Below are 18,721 nucleotides of genomic sequence, written 5' to 3'. Positions count from 1 at the left end.
TTCAGTCCTCTATAATTTATTCAAACTAATTTGAAGGTCATCCTCGCCATGTTATAGCTGCCAGCAGGAATCAAAGAAGGACTTTCTGGTTGACTTAGAAATTATCAAAGGTGAATTGATTCATTACTATTTTACGCACAAAGTCCAATTTCATCAAATCACGCTGGGAATTCGGAATAAACTAAACGATTACCCTCCCCCTGCTTCAGTATTTTTAATTATTTATGTAGTCATTTGGATCGGCTTTTAACTTCCCCCACTGATTGATAACGGAGTCAAACTCTGATAGAGATCGCTTGCTATGTTTTCCAATTTCTACGAAATTCGTCTCCCGAGCACTTTTGGGTATCCTAAAGAATTCAAAGTTCGGAAACGAAACTTTTTTTCTATACCAAAATGGGAGAAAAGTTGATGAAGACATGACTCCAGGGTGGAATCCTGACTTGTCCGTTTCTCATTGAACTCGGGAAATAAAAATGATGAAGACGAAATTCGGATATCCGGATGCAAAGTGAAATCGTCTGAAAGTTGTTTTCAAGACTTATTTAAAGATGAAGACATTTTTTTATGACTTTAATGGGATGGTTTGTGCTACCCAAGGTAAGCACGGGGTGGCGGACAGGGCAGGATCGGATCGTGGGCGAATGGAAAATGTCAACTTGATTCTATCGAAGTGTTGACTTTTCCCATAATGGTTCAAGGGAAACAGGATGAAAACCATCTGTTGCGCTCATGTTCAGATTTCTCCCATTTTCGTTATTGTGTTTTGAGGGAGATTAATTGTTTCGTTGTATTCAACCGACTTTTAATTGATGACAAGGGGAAGTTGACGGTAGGGCAAAAATTTGCACTTGCGAACTGTTCGCTATCAAGGATACCAATGAAACATTCTTTCTCCAATTATTTTATTTCTATCGCAACTTAAATGCGTGGGTATGCCAGTGGGTGGTGGTAACAGACAAACTTTTCCTTCAAATGAATCTCGATTTTGCGATACCTAGGTGAGGAATGGATCAACAATAAAATGTTTGGTCAAATACACCGTGCACATTTCGATAAGATATCGTTCATTCGTTGAAGTCTTGAATAAGTCTTAGATTTCATTGGATTGCAGTGGCTTATCCACTCCTTGCTCTAACGAAATGGATTGAATAGTGGACTTACTTCGGGTTGCATTGATGTAATATCCTTTGACTTCAGAGTCAAATATCCTGTTCAAATCACCGAGTAGCTCTGGATTTTTCATTAAATTTTCCTTTTTCAAAGTGGATTCTTTGCTCCCCGCTCTCTCTGTGAACGAATCCTATTTTGCACTCGTTGCAAATAGTTTTTCACTGGCAACCATATAAAGTATCTACTTGTGAACATATTTCAGGAACGAAAGGTTGTGTTCGTTACAGTACATTCAAAAGCTTTTCTGAACGCTATCGCTTACAATATTCAGGAACTTTTACTCAATTTTTCGATACCGAATTGGATATTTCATCGATCGGAATGTGGAGAATATGTCAAAATTCTTTATCTTTTATACGCAACTAAGTAATCAGTCGTATGTGCTTCGAACCTAGAGCTCTGGATTTGGTTTTTATCGATTCCCGGCAGTTTTGTTAGCAGATCCAGATTGACAAGCATATGATTTAAGGGCATTCTCTAAGGAAAATTTCTCACTCTAATTCCTATTCAAGAAAAAAAAAACCTTTGCCATCAGTGCGAATTCCAGAGATCTCGGAGGCATATTCTGAAGGCTTGTATTAGAGTACTTGACAGACGATTTCTGACAGAATGTTCAATGCGCGATACCAGTTCAAATTAAAGAGTATCAAAATTGTGCAGTGCTTCGTAGTCATGGAGATCCTCGATATAGAAGTAAAGGAGGCTCTCGGTGAGCAATTACATTCAGTTTCAGAAGAGGATTCCTTAAGACATTGTGATCGCGATGGGTGATTTGAATGACAAAATGAGTTCTGACAATCCCTTGCTCAGACAACTTGAGAGGTTGGTGGATCTCTGCAGCTTTCACAGCCTTGTCATTGTGATAGACTTTCATGCATACATGTAATGTCACAAGGGCGAATCTGTTGTAGGCCTCATCTTACCCTCTGGTAGTACTTACTATCATACATGGATAGATCTGATCATCGAATTAATTAAATCTAAGTTTTTTGGGACTATGATCATTCTCGCCACAGGGTATTCAGATTGGTTGGCACTATCCTTCGAAGAGACCCCTCTCTGTTCATTCCAAGAGGCTCCCCGTGGCTTCCTCCTGAAGTGGAAAGTGGAGCACATCATTTTACATTGTCTTTCATAATAGTAGTGAAATGCCCATGATTTTAGCGACGAACCAGACGTGCCCCCCTCAGTTCGTCTGCCAACGGACGTGCGCATTTTTCCAAGCTGCATTTACTTCCGATAAGAAAGGCTTTAACGCAGTCTGCTTTGATTTTCTCGGTTAAGTTTGAATTAGGATGTGTTTGTTTGGGTTAAAATTTCCTGGCACGTCGACTAAATTTTTCGAATGTTTGGCGTGCGGTGGTGGCAGTGGCAAAGCTAGGACACTGCACCCTTGAGCAGACGCAACAATTCGGGGGTGTTAAGGTTGAACCTAATTTTGATTGCATGGTCCATGAGGAGTCTCAGATTCTCCCCGTACACCGGTTTGTCTGATTCTGAGAAAAGGGAGAACTTGAACGGCTGTCCCTGGTCGGTGTTTATAATCGCCGGCTCATTAAAGCGTGGAACCTACTCTCGACAGGGGGCTTCGGCACTAGATTGCGCGGTAGTGTTCTCTAGAGGAATCGCCTCACACCACCACGCGAACCTATGCATGGTTGTGGGACAATATCTAAAACCGTGTGGGTCTTGCAGAGGGCCGATTATGTCGAGATGGATTGTGTGAAAGCGTTTGGTGGACCGAGGGAAGACGACTACCTCTTTTCTTACATGCTTGACTGTTTTGCATTTCTGGTATGCGTTGCACTGCCTGACCCAAGAACTAATGTCCTTTTTCATGGAAGGCCAGAAATATGCGGTGAATGGCTGATTCGTTATGTGGATGATTATGTTAGATCGTAAACAGCACGAAATACTTCCTTAAGGAAATCGGCCGAAATACATGGCTTTGTTAGCTTTTCTGAGGTCTTGCAGATAGTATATCTAGTCTAGAATAAAAGTTTAGCCGAAGATAGGAAACCCTTTAGATTTATATTTGGGGTTGGTTCTGAGTTTCTAAAGAATTGTGACGTCGATCTGCGTCCCCATAATTATGAAAAAATCAACGGGGACCTGTGCAATATATGTCAAAAGTCAATAATTATGTTATCCTTTCCAGACATATGTTAAACGCCGGGAGTTTACGGGCTTATGAACCGCAGTTAGCGAGAGTACGAGTTTTTGGGCTTGTGTTGCAGAGCAAAGGTGAGTGGCCTATAGTCCGTGAACACTGTAAATGGCCTGCCTTCAAGGGAATACCAGAACTATTTAATTACCAGGTAATGCTCGGATGGCTCAAGTCGTTAAAGCGCTGGGCTGTCGTAGGGGAAGGTCGGGAATCAATTTTCACTGGTGACAGAGAGATTTATTATCGTGATTGGATGTCGGATACCAGTCGACTCAACTCTGAATGAGTACCTGAGTCAAATTAGGGTAATAATCTCGGACGAGCGCAATGCTAACCACTTTGCTTCCTACAGTGTATTGCAGTGTACCGTTATGGTCTTGAATGAAGTGCTCCAGCACACTTGGTGGAAGACCTTAGGCAAGAAAAAACGGTAGAAGTTTAATGTGCCAGAGAACCTTCTCAGATCTTTAACAATTTTCGGAAGCGAGAATCTCTAAATCACTTGCACTTTGACTGGGTCCGGTCGGATACCTTCAGGAGTAATCAGGTAGCCGAGTAATCTGGTGATTGTAGAAATTAGCATTTTTCAACCTAAAGTACAAGACCGGCGTCAAGGAGACGTTTAAAAATGCACTCGAGGTGCTCTAAGTGCTCGCATTCAGAGGAAGACGCGGCCTGAACATCATCCTACCTCCCGAATGTAAATCACCGATGGCCTCTTCCAACTAGAAATGGTGGCTGTCAATACTGCCACCATCTGCTGCAGCTGAATTTTGTCCGCGGTGGCGGTTAACATGTCTAGAGACCCCGAATCCGCGCATGCCAGGGTGGCCTGTATGCTCTCCGAAAGCTTCTGCATCCAAAAGTCTTCTGCAGCTCCATACAGATTTTGTCACCACGCAACTGTTTCATTTCACCCAGCATCCGGCTTGGGTAACGGTCACTTAGTATTAGGTTTGTCAGTAAGTGGTAAATTTTAGCTGCCTCACTTACTGACAGGCGCTTTATGAGTCAGTACTTTGTAAAAGCAGTCCTCGGAGATGTGGAGGACAAGCTCAATTGTCTCTTCATCTCGCCCGACTAGCGCATGATTGGAGCGAATACGGCTCCGGAAAAATTGAACCAATCCCATTGATATAAAATGGTTCTTTTCAATGTAATGATCCACAGATTGTCCCTCTCAGTGTTGTAAAATTAATGAAAGGAAAGAAGTCTATCATCGACACCTGAGTGAAGAAGCGTCGATTATTGAAAATCCCTTTAAAAAAAAGACGAAACTCCAAGAAATACGGGCATGGCGTCTCTCGTCAACAACACGGCTGGGAAAAGAAGAATAAGGTCTTCGATGAAGCCTAAAAAACGAGTTAAAGGTTAAACATCAGCGGTGCCGTCACACAGGATTCACCAACTCAAAAGCAGCCTAAGGTTCCCGGGGGACAGCAAATTAAAGCACGAACCTAGCAGAATACACAAAGCGATGTATCCACATTGCGAGAAAGCATCGTTGTTGGGTTTGAAGAGCATTTCAGGTAACCGCAAACAATAACACATGCGTGTGTTTGATGTGCTACACCCGACTCCCAGGGGTAAATAGCAACCATGTATATATTTCCGTTATTGGCGTGTCAGGCAGAATGCTATTACCTTCTCATTCTCGGCAAGTGACCCATCTTCCTTCTTTAGATAAACAGAAAATATTGCCTTGTCGTTGGCTATAGCTGGATGCTTCTGTGGTTTGTTCTATCCCTTTGCAGAATTACCTCAGACGGTTTCGTTTTGCTTTCCCGATCACGTTGCTGTACGTCGTTAGTGCTCTTTTGTATCTCTACCAGTCCCCGGTTTTCGCACCTCTGTTTTCAGGTTAGATCAGGCATTTGATAGAACCAAATGGCGAAACTGATCACGATGAGCAGATGCCGCTTGTGAACAGGACAAAGCCTGAAGAAAAAGAAGAAGTATTCATATATAGGACTTGGTCCGCCATGCAATAGCCCTCCATCGTATGGTAAGGGCAAGCGATAAACCTTGATGGATTTAAAAAAAGAAGCAGATATTGCACCGGACAAATAACCCCATAATGTAATCGATACGTAGACGTAAATCAATTATTTTCAATAAATAAACCTAGATTACTTCCCAACTATTGACTGCATCTAAAAAATTGTTAGGTACTCTATTAGTGAGAATTCCTAATTCATGTCCAGTGCAATAAACTCCATTTTTAGAGAGTATCATCTGCCTTAACTATATAGCTAGCAAGACCAGTTATAGAAGTAACGCAATAGTGAAAGTAACTTAAGACTCAATGATTACTTTTTATTTATGGCCTTTTAGTTGGTCAAGGAGAACAATATAACCACCAACTACATATGTACACCGCACCGAAGGTACATAAATAAACCCACATTGTAGAAAAAAATGTGTGGTTACCAAAACTTAATAAGGAACCAAGCAGCCTGATAACATATGTATACGTGAATCTACCCAGGAGCAAGCGACTTCTTATCGATTTCTAAAACAACCCTAAATCAAATTGTTCAGTCAACGGAAACTAATTAATTACATCGGATTATAAATGATAATAACAAACCATAACGTTAACAGCCTTAACTTCTTCAGGACTGATATTCGAAATGTAATATGCATTGGTAACTTTTACTATATTGTTTCGGTGGCTAATTACTCTGTTGAGTTACGGCTAAGACACAAAGGATGATCTATGTATGTATACATGATATTTAGATTGAAGTGGAGCAAGGAGAATTTTTATAGTTAGATGGATTAGATTATAACAATATCGTTGTCTCTATTCCCCTCTTTATATATTCACGCTCTGATTGATTGTCTATTGAGCTGGGGTTCAAGGATCCACTCATAGAATTCCCTGCTTACTGGAGAAAGGGATACAAACTTGGGGCTAGAAACCTGCACATCCTTGCTACTGAACCGTCAGCAGTGCCTTGGATAGAGACTGATCTCACGGCTACGACCTTTTTCAATCGAAAACCGTCTATGATTGGTTTCTAGAATGTGCGCACGGTCCTCAACAACGGCATCAAGGGTGACAGAATGCTTGCTCTTGGTTTCTAGAATGTGCGCACGGTCCTCAACAACGGCATCAAGGGTGACAGAATGCTTGCTCTCACCAACTCTGCAACTAAGCGACGTGATACTCTAAGGAATATTTCTCTCTCTTCGGTCACTATGCTTTTGCAATTTCGAAAGTGTAGTAACAAACATGAATCTGATATCTAATAGTTATTAAGAGCTTCCGCAAGGTGCGCCCTTGAGCTGAGATAAAATAGATAGATATAAAGGAAAAGGATGCTTTCTATGACCCACTACATGCAGTTGAGGAATAGTTTCCTAAAGGTGACAAGATGGGCCTTGACAATACCTTGCTTAGGCATGTTATGCGGAGGCATGATCTTAATGACCGTAACAACAATGGTGAAAGGTTTGAGGACTCCTTCAACTTTCACTGGCTCATAATCCGCATTACACTGTTCGGTCACAAGGTTTTCACTGCTTGGCAACGAACATTTAATCAATAAAGGTTTTTAATCTTTCGCAAGGATGAAGTTGTCGTTCACGTTTCTATAGGACGCCATAAGATTCGTTAAGTGCAGGATACTAGCTCAAATAAGCTTCCAGTACCATATATGAAAGAACGCCTCAAAAGTTTGATGGACAGAAAGCATACTGCTTTCGTCCAAGTTGATCTCTCTCGAGATCGTAGAAGCGCTAAATTCTGTTTCGCTGTTTTGTCCAAGATCTAAAAATGCAAATATTTCAACACTAACACCAGTTGAGGTTGTTCTACGCTTCAATTTTCTCTTTGGATCCGGTTTAAGATGGGGGCAAAACAAGAGTTGCTATAAACTAAATGACCGTGTAACATCTAAGCGTCTCAGGAAGCAGGTGGGGTGGAAATTAGTACCCTGCGGAGGTAGTGACTCCCCTGTGAGATCAGAAACGACTCGAAATGGAACTAATTTGTTGATTACAATGCTTGCTTTGAACATCGGTTTATGATTGGATTCTAGAATAAGCGAAAACTTTTCGACAACGGTATTGAATCCCCGAGATGTTCGTTTGTTGAAACTTTGGGGTGAATTTCAGTCAGATAAATGCAGAGGACTCTGAGGAGCACTTCCCTCCCCTCCTTTAACGGCACCGTGTTGTTGTACCCTGACTGGCGGAACGAAGCGTGAATTCGGTGTTGCGTGTTCCTTACGCTCGAGGACCTCCTAGAGACCCTTGTACGGTGGCTGTAGCGTCCTCCGAGTGGCATGCATCAGACCTCATCAGAACATGGGTGCAGACTTCAAACTTCAAGCTGGGGTGTGGACCGCTAGCCACACGTGACGAACCGTACCAGTTGCAAACATTCGGTCTCTCCAAGCTCGTCTCTCTTGTCGTGGACCAGGTCGCTGGGTAATCGTCATACATTAGTTTAGCAGGGTTGGCAGCAAGCTCTTCACGGACGAAGTCTGAGGAAAGGGCGAATTCGAGTTGCATTGTCTGGTCTGTAATGAAAACGGCGGGAACACCAAAGCGCGTCCTTGTTCATGGACGGCCAGAAATACTTGCTTGAGATTAGCCGATTCGTTGTCTCAATGCCGGGGTGCATAAGATCATGCATCGAGCGAAATACTTCCTTATGGAAAGGGGCCGCAATATATGGCCTGGGCCCCTTTTCGGTAATCACGCAGTAGATAGAACAAGGTGAGCCGAAGTCGGGGAACTCTTTAAACTTGCATTTGAACCCGACTGCAGTCTGTGATGAACTACGTCATCCTACTGAGCAACAGTGATTGGCCAATTGACTGCGGCTGGGTGGTTGATCTCAGAGATCCGAGGTAAAGCATCAGCGACTAAGTTGTCCTTACTGGACACTGGCTGCTTTCAGAGGAAGAACGGAGGTACTTGTTGCTCAAATACGAGGCTAGTAATTCACTATCATGGGTGCTGTAATTCTGTTGAACGGAAATCAATTGTTTTGAGCAGCGCTTAATGCAATGTCTGAGGTATCGATGAACACGGGTGCATCTTGTTGAGGGAAAGCCGAAAAAGTAGCGTCTACCAGCTGCTGTTTGGTGGTACAAACGCTTGGACAATTTCTGAAGACCACACAATTTGCCGCGAATCTTTGGTCTTAGAACCAGGCAGGAAGGCGTTAAATAGTCTCTGGTGGTGAACGGCTTTGGGCAGGAAACGACGGTAGAATTTTATCATACCCAAGACCCTTCTAAGGTCTTTGATGGTCTTTGGCAACGAAAAGCTCGCACCTTGCCTGGGTAGGGTTATTGGCCGTCAGGGGTATGGAATGGCCTAGACATTTCACCTGCTGCTGGAGAAATCTGCACTTTTCAACGTTAAGAATTGGACCATTTTCAAAGAGACATTGAAAAATGCACTCGAGATGTGCCAAATGCTTAGACTCAGTGGAGATGCGACCAGAATATCATCCAACTAGGCGAAACAGTAGTTCAAGTTCCGCAGTACAGAGTGGATAAATCTCTGGAAGGTTTGCACCGCATTGCACAGGTCAAAACTCATCCGTGTGAACTCGAAGAGTCCGAACAAATGGCTGCCTTTGGAGTATCTTGGGGAGCTGCAGGGATTTGACAGTAGACCCTGGCGAGATCCAAAGACGAGAAAACATGATTTTTTGGTAAATAATGCGCAAAGTTTTAGATGAATTTAATGGCGTATCGGTCTGGAATCGTCAGAGCATTCAGGCGTCTATCTTCACAAGGTCGCCATTCGCCGTTGGGCTTTGAGATCCGATGGAGTGGAGATGAATAACTGCTATTGGAAGGTCTACACATACCCTGCTTAAGTAACTGTTCACTCCCTTTCCGCGGAACGGCGAGCTTCTAGGATAGTAAAGGACGCACTTTCGTGGTGAACATCGTGCTTAATTGGCTCAGAGGGACTATGCTCGGTAGTAATGCTGCGGTATTTTTGAAGAAGTGGACGAAATAGTGCTCGGTTAACAGGCTGAAATTTTTCTAACTATTCAAGTGAGGTTGTGTGGTCTAACAGGGACCTTTGGTGCATATCCATCAGCAGCCCATAGTGACCCAAGATGCCTGCCCCTAATATGGGGACACGGATGTCAGCCAGAATGAAGCATAACGAAAATGTCCTAGGCAAGCCAAGACTCGCGTCTACTTGCCTGCAGCCGTAAATTGTGAGGGGTTTGGAATTTGCTGCCCATGTTTATTATGTAATTGCGCCTACTAAGCGGGTCCTACACTCTAAGGCAACGTGTTGATGCGCTTTAAGTAGACGTAACCGAGTACCACAGCGAACTCAGTTTGTTTTAACCTGTGCGAAGTGCGTCACAACTGTCGATGATCTCCGCCTGTTTGCTTGATTAAAAACTTCGCCAACGATCCTCTTCACTGGACCTATTTCTTTATTTATAATCAAAACTGGAGTAATTTTTATTCAAACTAAATTTCGCCGTCGCTTGTCCCAGATGTACGCTTGTGGATATCATCAGCTGGGAGGAGCGTTGAAGTCAAGGGAAAATTCAAAATACTCCTCAGGAAGTTTTGAGTTGCGTTAATGCGAGGCACAAAATTCATTCGGGATGCGGGCAACATCGCGGGCGCAATCGCTGCAATAAATGTACTGGGTAAGGCAGAAGTGCTTCGAGAACCACCTCGATGGCGACAGTAACCTGCGGGTAGAACCTCAATTGAAACAATCTTTCCGCCGCGCTTGAGACTCCGCTTCATGCACACTCTTCAATTTACACTTAGGGTCACCAATTGTTATTAAAGATGCGTTCTTTCAATTCACTTTTTTTTTTTAATTAAATTTAGTATTCTTATTACAAATTCAAGAGACGGTCAACCCATACCTTTTTGTTTTTTAATTTTTTATTTTATAATTTTAAAACACAATACGTTCATTCCGCCATACAGCTTTGAACGACTGCCTCCGTATTTCATCTCACTCGGGTATTACACTTTTCAAATAGTTGCATAAACAGATTCCCGCTTCACACAAAGATGAGGGAGACACTCGTCAGAAGCTCGGACCGCAATACCTTCCAGCATATAGCCGCAAAGGCCTTTAGATCTAGACATCTGAAATGCAATCATCTACGAGACGCTAATCCCTTAAGGTAGACACAAGAAACGTCAATCTCTTAAGGCATACTACCAAGGGAAGGTTAAATAACTCTACTCTGGGATGGAAAAACTAGGTTTAGGAAAAACTTGCTTCTAGGGAAAAGGCATGTAGCCTGAAACTGAAAGATGGAGTCAAGTGCACGAGAAGCCGAGTCGAGAAAGATCCTGTGAAAGACGTCACCGGTCGACTTCTCATCCATCATGACGATTAACTGAAAAGGGGGAAACACAGTCGGTGAATTTCCTCCTCTTGTGGATGAAATGACTGGTCATCGTAACATACGAGTGCAGAATGTTCCTCCAAACAGAAGACAAATCATTGCGGCAATCAATGCACTCAAACGGAGTAAAGCCATTATTTATCGTTGTACCTGCAGTTACTGCAGATCTCCTATTTCTCACAGGGAAAATTAGGGAATCCGAGATCATTTCTAGAGAACGTTAGAAAGTGATGATCTTTGTGGTGCCAAAGAGGGGCAGGGGCGTTTTGAGTGTGACAATTGGAAGGCGGTCTCTGCGCTCTCTGCCGTCGCAAAGAAAGTTACTAAAATAATCCTGGATCAAATTAAAGACGAGTGATGAGTGACCATACCATCGACACCAGACGCCTCTCTCGCAAGTTTTCCACGATCTGTGCAACTCCATATTGATCGCGGATATCCTCATTTTGGATGTGATTATAACGTGCCACGCCACTAGTCCAACCCAACATCTTCGTCTCCATCACCGTAAGATGGCGGTCATTGTCTTTTATAGTCAGCCGACACTTAGAATCATAGAGAGGGACAGGACGGATGACATTGCGGTAAATTTTAGATATGAGATGTTCGTTGCTACGTTAACTATAAAGAACACCAATTGTGGAACGCCACTTCACCCAGGTTGCGTTAATGCGTGAAACAATTCCAAAACGTAGCTCTCCATTGACTGATGGCATTGACCCGAGATATTTAAATCGCTTAGTTCAGAGCAGGTCACTGGCGCTCACAGTGATTGTGGGGTGTCGTCAAAGATTCAGTTTTATTTAGATTCAATCTGAGATCATGTTGCACTTTACTTTTCGGATCGTGGTAGAGCAATTTAACCCAATGCACGAGTTCTTCCCGCACTAAGTGTTGTAGTAGAGTATCTCAGAGGAATTTAAGGTCGAGCGAAATCTGCCATGGTTGTATGTTGTCACCGATATTATTTCTTTACGTTATTAGTGATATTTTTCATGTCGTCATGTCCGGAAGACGTGGAGCAGTCTTTCCAAAAACGCCTCGACTGCGATGATGACATCTGTTTGCCTTCTCATCAAGTCCTGGACCTTCGTTAAATGGCTCTGGATTTGGAAGGATAGGGAGGTGGAAATGGTTTAAGGATAAAAGCAAAAGAATGCTTTAATGATCAATTTGTATATCTAGCAAGGGTGGTTTCTGTGGATGGTGGATGTCGATCGACGCATTAACCGCGCTAGATCCGTTTTTGCCTTCTTGTCTAAAAAGTAGCAGTTATCTCAACATCAAGATCAAATTCAGACTGTTCTGTGTGAACTTTTTTCTGTGTTGCTATACGGTAGTAGTACATGGAAAATCGCTTCGCAGAACGTACTCTTGCTAATCGTTTTCGGGCCTAATTCAACGAGAACTCCTCCACCCTTGGTTTCGGATTTCATCTTGTAGCGTATTTCACTAAGGACTTCTGCAAATGTTTTGCTTTCCGTCGACTTAATGAGCTGAGCACAGATCTAGTCCTTCTTCGTTTCCTCGTCTTTTCTGTCGCTGGTTTTCTATTGGTGTCCTCCTTGTCTTCGGACCGACGGATTTCTGATTGCGTAGCGTGTTGTTTCCTTTTTGTTTGACCTCCCTTTTAAGGCCTGGAAACTCCTTAGATAAAGTTTCCTTCAGGGGGGTCTCCCTCTTTCCGCTTGTCTCTTGGTTGCTTTGGCGCTTACAGGGTTCTCAGCCGGAAGTGCGGCTGGTTCTGCTTTTCGCGCATTTTCTATTGGTGTCCATGACCGACTCATTTTCTTGCTGCGCCAAAACGCAGTCAACTCTTCCTCTTTCTCTGTTATTGTGTCGTTTTTTGCTTTATTTTATTTTTATTTTCCACGTGATTTCTCATCAGCCATCGTATCCAAGGAAGCGTTTCGCAAAAGTTAAGAACGGGTGTAATCTCGTGGACAAGCCAGTTCCCTGAGGGTTGACCTACCCTTAGGTGATCCCGGAATGCACGGACGCATCAGCGCCCGCTCGGGCAACGCAGTCTGCTAATACCTGTTCAAAACACATTATCTGACCAAAGTCTCGAAGGAGTTGGCTCCTTGACAGAGGTAGACTCACATCAGCCATCCACGTTGACAAAGAGCTGTCGACGGCAGTAAAGACTAGCAGTGTGGCCTGACGTGTACCGGTCATTCACGATTCATTCTTTACCGAGAGGCTATCACATGCTACCTAAGACGTAAAGTGCCGCAGCATACTGCAAGCTAGCTAGCTACTTGGGTGCTTCGGGGACGTCACTCCCCGTATAATGAGCGACCCGTTAAAGATGCTGAGGCAGATGAGGCTACCCTAAAGTGAAATTTCGGCTTTTTTCTGCCTTTGGCTTGTTTGACAAGTTCACCACCATAAAAGCTGGGCTAAGCAAGGTAGATCCTATTTGATGTTTAATACCCGGTCCTCGAAGCAGGGCAGAGAACATCGTCGACATGCTAGAAGAACTATATTAGAACTAACGTTCTAAAGCGTAATCCCCTACATCACTGTCAAAAACTGCTACGGGACGCCATAGAAACAAAAGGAATTGTACTGTGCGCGTTTTTGTATATCGAAAGAGCATTCGACAAGACATCGCACACAGAGATACAAGATGCCCTGAGCCGCAAAGGAGTGGGAAACACCCTGGCATTCTGGATGAGCAAAATGCTAGAAAACAGGCAAATAGAAGTACTGGCAGGTACAAATTCTATTGTCATGAACACCACTCAAGGCTGTCCGCAGGGTGGGGTATTATCGTCGCTGATGTGGAGTATGGTAGTGGATGAACTACTACTGGACGTGTTAACCAATACTGGAATACAAGTTCAGGGTTACGGGGACGACATTGTTTTAATCTGTAGGGGCAAATATGAATATAACCTATGTGATAGAATCCAAACTGGACTAACGGTTACTAGTGCCTGGTGCAGGAAGGTGGGACTGCGGATCAACCCAACCAAAACCACCATAGTACCATTCACTAGGAGGCGTAAGCTTGATCACCTGACAGCTATAACATTACATGATATGGTGGTGAAACGAGAAACAGAGGTCACCAAAAATTACTCTGGAAGACACATGCCGCAAAAACACTTGTCGGAAAGCCACGAGGGCTCTGATGACTTGCAGATCCGTAGCAGGAAAAAAGAAGGTACTAGTTTCGATATATACTGCTATAATAAGGCCAATGATTACCTATGGAGCGGTAATCTGGGCAGAAAGAACTGAACTCAGCACACAAGCCAGGGAATTACATAAGTTCCAAAGGCTGGCTTGCGTGTGTATCAGTGGGGCAATGAGGTCATACCCAACGGCATCCCTGGAGGTCTTTCTGGGATTAACCCCTCTTCATCTGCATATATAGATGCAGGCAAGGAGGGCAATATTTAGGATGGCTGGTAGTATGAGTGAGGCGGGGAGCTGCCTAAATCGAAGGAAGATTGATATTCTTTCTAGGCGGTATCCCGAATTACTGATACCAAGGGATAATATGACAACGAGGTTCCACTTCGATAAGAAGTTTGAAACACGTTGGAGTAACAAGGCAAACTGGGAGAGCGTGGCTGCGACATACGACTTAAACCAGAAACTGATTACTTGGTACACTGACGGATCTCTCACAGCAGAGGGAGCGGGTGCCGGTGTCATTGGTCCAAGGAAAGCAGCGATCAAGGCACTGAGGTCCAACCAAACTCTAAACTGGTATGGGAATGCCTTGAGAGACTGACTACACTTGGCTCGTCCAGCAAGGCAAGGAATTGCTGCCCCACCAAATGTGGCAATTCCCAAGGAAATCGACCGTTAGTGGACCGAGTCATTGAGGATAGAGTGTTATATGGTATACAAAGCAGCATACCAAAGTCTCCTCGTTTTGCCAGGCAGCAAAACTGCCTTTAGATGATCTTTCTGGGGTAAGAGCCATGGGTTCGATTGAACAAAATCTGTGGTATTGGATCTGTAGAGGGAACTAGGAACTTGGTCAATATTCCGATATTAAAACTGTTAGAAACATCCTGAGACAACCAGGTCTGTGTCGTATTATCGAGGTACGCGGGCCTGATACTATTTCAAAGAAGAAGAAATTGGTCCGGGCGTAGGCCTACCCCCCATACTGAATGTGATCGGGAGACGGAAGTGGCATTGGATAGGTCAGACACTAAGTAGGGCTGATAATTTCATTGGATTGGTTCGCCAAAAAAAGCACTTGCCGCAGTTGCAGTGGTTCTGTCAGACACTGAGGAGGGGTGACGATTGCACTGGATCGCCCAAAAAACATTTGCCGCAGAACACTATAGTGCGGGTATCTCGAAAAACCTGCTGAGCTGAAGCGCATTTCGGTGAATCACGACAGGCACGATTTAACCTGTAGTCTCCTCCCTTTTGCGATTGAAGATTCTATCTTGTCTCCCTCTTCTATTTATTGGAACAAGTGAGAACTTTTTCAGATTATGGGAATCGCTTTGCAGACTTGCCACTGAAGTGGAGAGCATGGCTGCCACATATTTTTCAGTGAGGGAATATGAATCCCGTAAGGGCTGAAAAATCCTTGCCTTGGCCGCGACTCGAAGCCCGTGAATTCTTACTTCTTTGGAGAGTCAAAGTCGGTAGCTTCAATATTCATATATTTTGGATAGGCTACCCCACCACGAGAAGGTGGTGTCCGATGGAAGACGAGATATTGTCAACAACTGTAGTTGCCGCTTCTACAAAGCATTTCTGTCTCAAAGCAAATTCAGATCTGCTGAACTTATAGGAGGCAGTCCCGGAGGTATGGTTACATCAAACTTAATATGTCTCCTTTGGAAGAATTATGACAAAAGCTTGGTAATGACAGTAAGCTATCACAAGAATTGAAAAAGAGACAATAACTTTATCCGGGAATATAAAATATTGCATGGTAGCTTATTTATCAACTGTAAATATTTTTCCAAAGAAAATGAAATTTGATTTAGAAAATCAAGAAAAATGCTTGCATTGATTTCCCACGTTGGGCGCCATTCCTAGAAATGACAGGAACTTGGTCGCGTCGTTGACAGGAGCAACAGAAAAGGCTCTCAATTTCCGGCTGAATTTGTGGTTTTAGCTGAGTCAACAGAAATTAAGTATAAAAGTTGGTCCGGCTAAAAAATGATTCGTGAAAGTGAGAAGATGAGTTCATTTTCCGGCTTGTATTTTCACGAAAAATCAAGGACTGTGTGGGCGGCATTCAACAGGTTCCACAGCGGAAACAAATTAATTGCACTCGAACGGCAACTCGCGTTATCCTGAAAGTGAGCGTTTTCCCCTCGCGCCCTGCAACCGGTCCCCGGCTCCTGCAACACTTACTTCTGTTTTGAGTACACGCTGTCATTTGTGGTCCATTCATGAGGCTGTTGAGCGACGATACCATCTCGCTATCGGGTGGGTACTCGGTCCTCGGCAGGAGCCTGCGCACAGGCCCCCACGCGCCACGGGTGTAGTGTAAGCCCAGCCAAGGTCGCGTGTTGGACTCGTATCGGAATGTAACGGCGCTCGAGCCGGGAGTGGAAGCTTTTTTCGCGAATAGTTTTGTCGGCCAGTTGGTAGCGGAAACTCATTGCGTTCGGATTGTGTTCCGCGGAGGTGGTGAACGCAGTGCTAACTCGCTCGCATTTCGTCGTACGTGAAACTATCGTTGGGCAGGAGCGAGGCTTCGGCATCCCGCGCGCGAATCAGGCATCCTTGGCAGGAATGTGTTTATTTGGATTTTTCTCGGTGCTCGCGAAAATCCGCGATGCGATCATGATGTGATAATTGCTTTCTGGTGTTCGGTAGTTTTCCGCGGAGCGGCTGGTGCGTGCCCGTGCAAGCGGGGTCCGTGGCCGTAATTTGATTCAAGTTGTGTCATGATAACGAGTGATACGCCCCTTTGTGACTGTCTCGTGCCGCACGGCGTGTGATAAGTGATAAGCGACAGTGAGCCTTGTTGTGGAGGCGAAAGGTGGCGGCGCTCGCTGTCCACGGTCCTCGTCTGACATAATGCGTGCCTGCAACCAATGTTTGCGGTTGTAATTTGAAGAAGGATTTTCACCGCATACAGTGCGGAAACGGTCCAGGACGTTCGTGATAAGCCGGCGGCAATTAGGAGCGGACTCTAATTCACTGGAGTGTGTAAGTTGGCCAATTTCGTATTGTTCCTACTCGAGTAAGGTGCCTCGCCTCGAGCTGGTTTTGAGGTAATTAAAAAGAAGGCATACTTGGGGCTTGTAACGTTTTTCTTTCCTGGAATTGTTTCACTTTAATAACAGGACACACCCTTCTCGGAAGCGGCATAGGCGCTCTGGCGAAGGCTCTCGACTTTGCGCTCGTTACGATGCGAAAACTTCACCCTTTTCTTTGAGGCGTGGGTGGAATTGGAGATGTTGCAAGGTGTGTTTTTTAAGTTGCTGTTTTGGAATTGTTCTCTTAACACGCGAGTCTCGCGGGTCTAGGTTGTAAGTGATCTCTTAATTCAACTTTAATGTGAAGCACGTTCCGGGGATGAAGGACTTTAGTATCTGCAAATGCTCAATTCGATTATCCTCAATTATAGACACAATATATTCACTAACAAAGAAGCCTTTCCATGGAAAATAATCATTTAATTGAACCAATTTTCATCCTTCTGGCTCACATTCAATTATCAATAATGCGAAGGGTTAGGTACTGGTTGTCCACTCTTTTAAGTACTAATTATAGATAAATTGAAATAATCTTGGGCCATCTAAATTTGACTCGAGTGCTTTCACGCAGCCTTTTGAATGGGCAATTGGGTTTCGCGCGACCTTGCTCTTAATCTACTATCGAAAGTCTCGAGAGTCTGGAATTTTGGGTAATTTTCCCTTTCTTTTTTCATTCTATGCGACCATAATTGCTGACACCTACGCTTGTCTTTAGATTGATGGTGAATGAGATATATTCAGAAGTTGGCTGTACCAAGAAACAGAGTCCATCTTACATGGTCATCTCATAGAAGATCTATTTGATGTTTGGAAGAAATTCTACTGGAATGGATATTTACGACTGAAGGGCTCATATCTTTTTTAGGATATTTAAGAGCGTTTGATACAATTCGCTGCTTGAATTTTGTTTTAGACCATTTCTGGTATTCGCTATCAGGGTTTTGCAGGAGACAGGTGTGTGTTTCCAATTTGTTTGCCTGTCTGTCGCAGATAAATTGGCTGCTGCAATTATTATTTGTCCTACGGGTGGCCTGAAAAGCGCTGAGATAAACTTTTCGAATCCTTGCCTGGGGGAGGTATATATTCATATATTCATACTCATGAGTAAATGAAGTGGTGTACTTTATATGAACGCGATACAGTGAAGGGCTTCCCATCGATTTAGAATGTATTCGGTTAAACAATCTTGAAGTGTAAATCCGTATGTAGTTTTTATCTGGAAACATGAGTGAATTTATCAGAAAATGGATGAGTTCTTTGTGTTTAAGATGGAATTTATCTATTTTTAAAATAATGAAAAGGATTTATTGGGGGGTCAATTATGTAATAGAATGAAAACCTGATTTGGGTTTATATCCCCTCAACTGGTTACAGAGCTCTTTGAAAAGTGGATGAAATGATTGGGAAGTACTTTTAGCTCGTAAAACTGTAGAAACCTCTTCTAAATATTTTCTGTGGAATATCGGGTTACAGCTTTTCAAAGCATACAAAGTTTTTTTGGTAAATAGCTGACAAATCGTGCAGAAACATTACTGTTTTACTTATTTTATTGAGGGTGAAATCGTCAAAAGATTGGACCCCGGGCTAACGTGTCTTGCGAGTGTGACATTAGTGATCCACTGAAACCACTTTTAATTGGTCAATTGGTGGTCCTCGGGGCAAAACCAGTAGTTTTGGGCCGTTTGCTGTTGTTGGGCCGTTGGTGATGATGATGCAGTTTGAATAACTTCCAAGTTAGCTTCCCACATCGGTAGGCTATATCTTCATATTGGACTAAGAATCTGGGAATACGTTCCATATGTCTGTATC

The 18,721-nt window shown here is 43.6% G+C and overlaps 1 protein-coding gene across 3 annotated transcripts in view; it reads left to right on the top strand.

Moving 5' to 3' along the window:
- The window catches only part of LOC119653576 (allatostatin-A receptor), a 779,896-nt gene that overhangs the window by 134,624 nt on the left and 626,551 nt on the right, over window positions 1–18,721 (top strand). Inside the window, exon 2 of one of the 3 annotated variants that reach the window (XM_038058319.1) lies at window positions 3,332–3,417. The gene's annotated coding sequence lies outside the window, so the exon portion shown is untranslated. Of the gene's footprint in view, window positions 1–3,331; window positions 3,418–16,109; window positions 16,928–18,721 lie in introns of those variants that run through there. The other 2 variants (XM_038058317.1, XM_038058318.1) reach the window with 2 other exon arrangements.

The sequence above is a fragment of the Hermetia illucens genome, chromosome 4, assembly GCF_905115235.1.
Source record: "Hermetia illucens chromosome 4, iHerIll2.2.curated.20191125, whole genome shotgun sequence".
Taxonomy (NCBI): Eukaryota; Metazoa; Arthropoda; class Insecta; order Diptera; family Stratiomyidae; genus Hermetia; species Hermetia illucens.
Note: the sequence above shows the minus strand (reverse complement) of the source record. Positions and strands in the feature narration are given on the sequence as shown.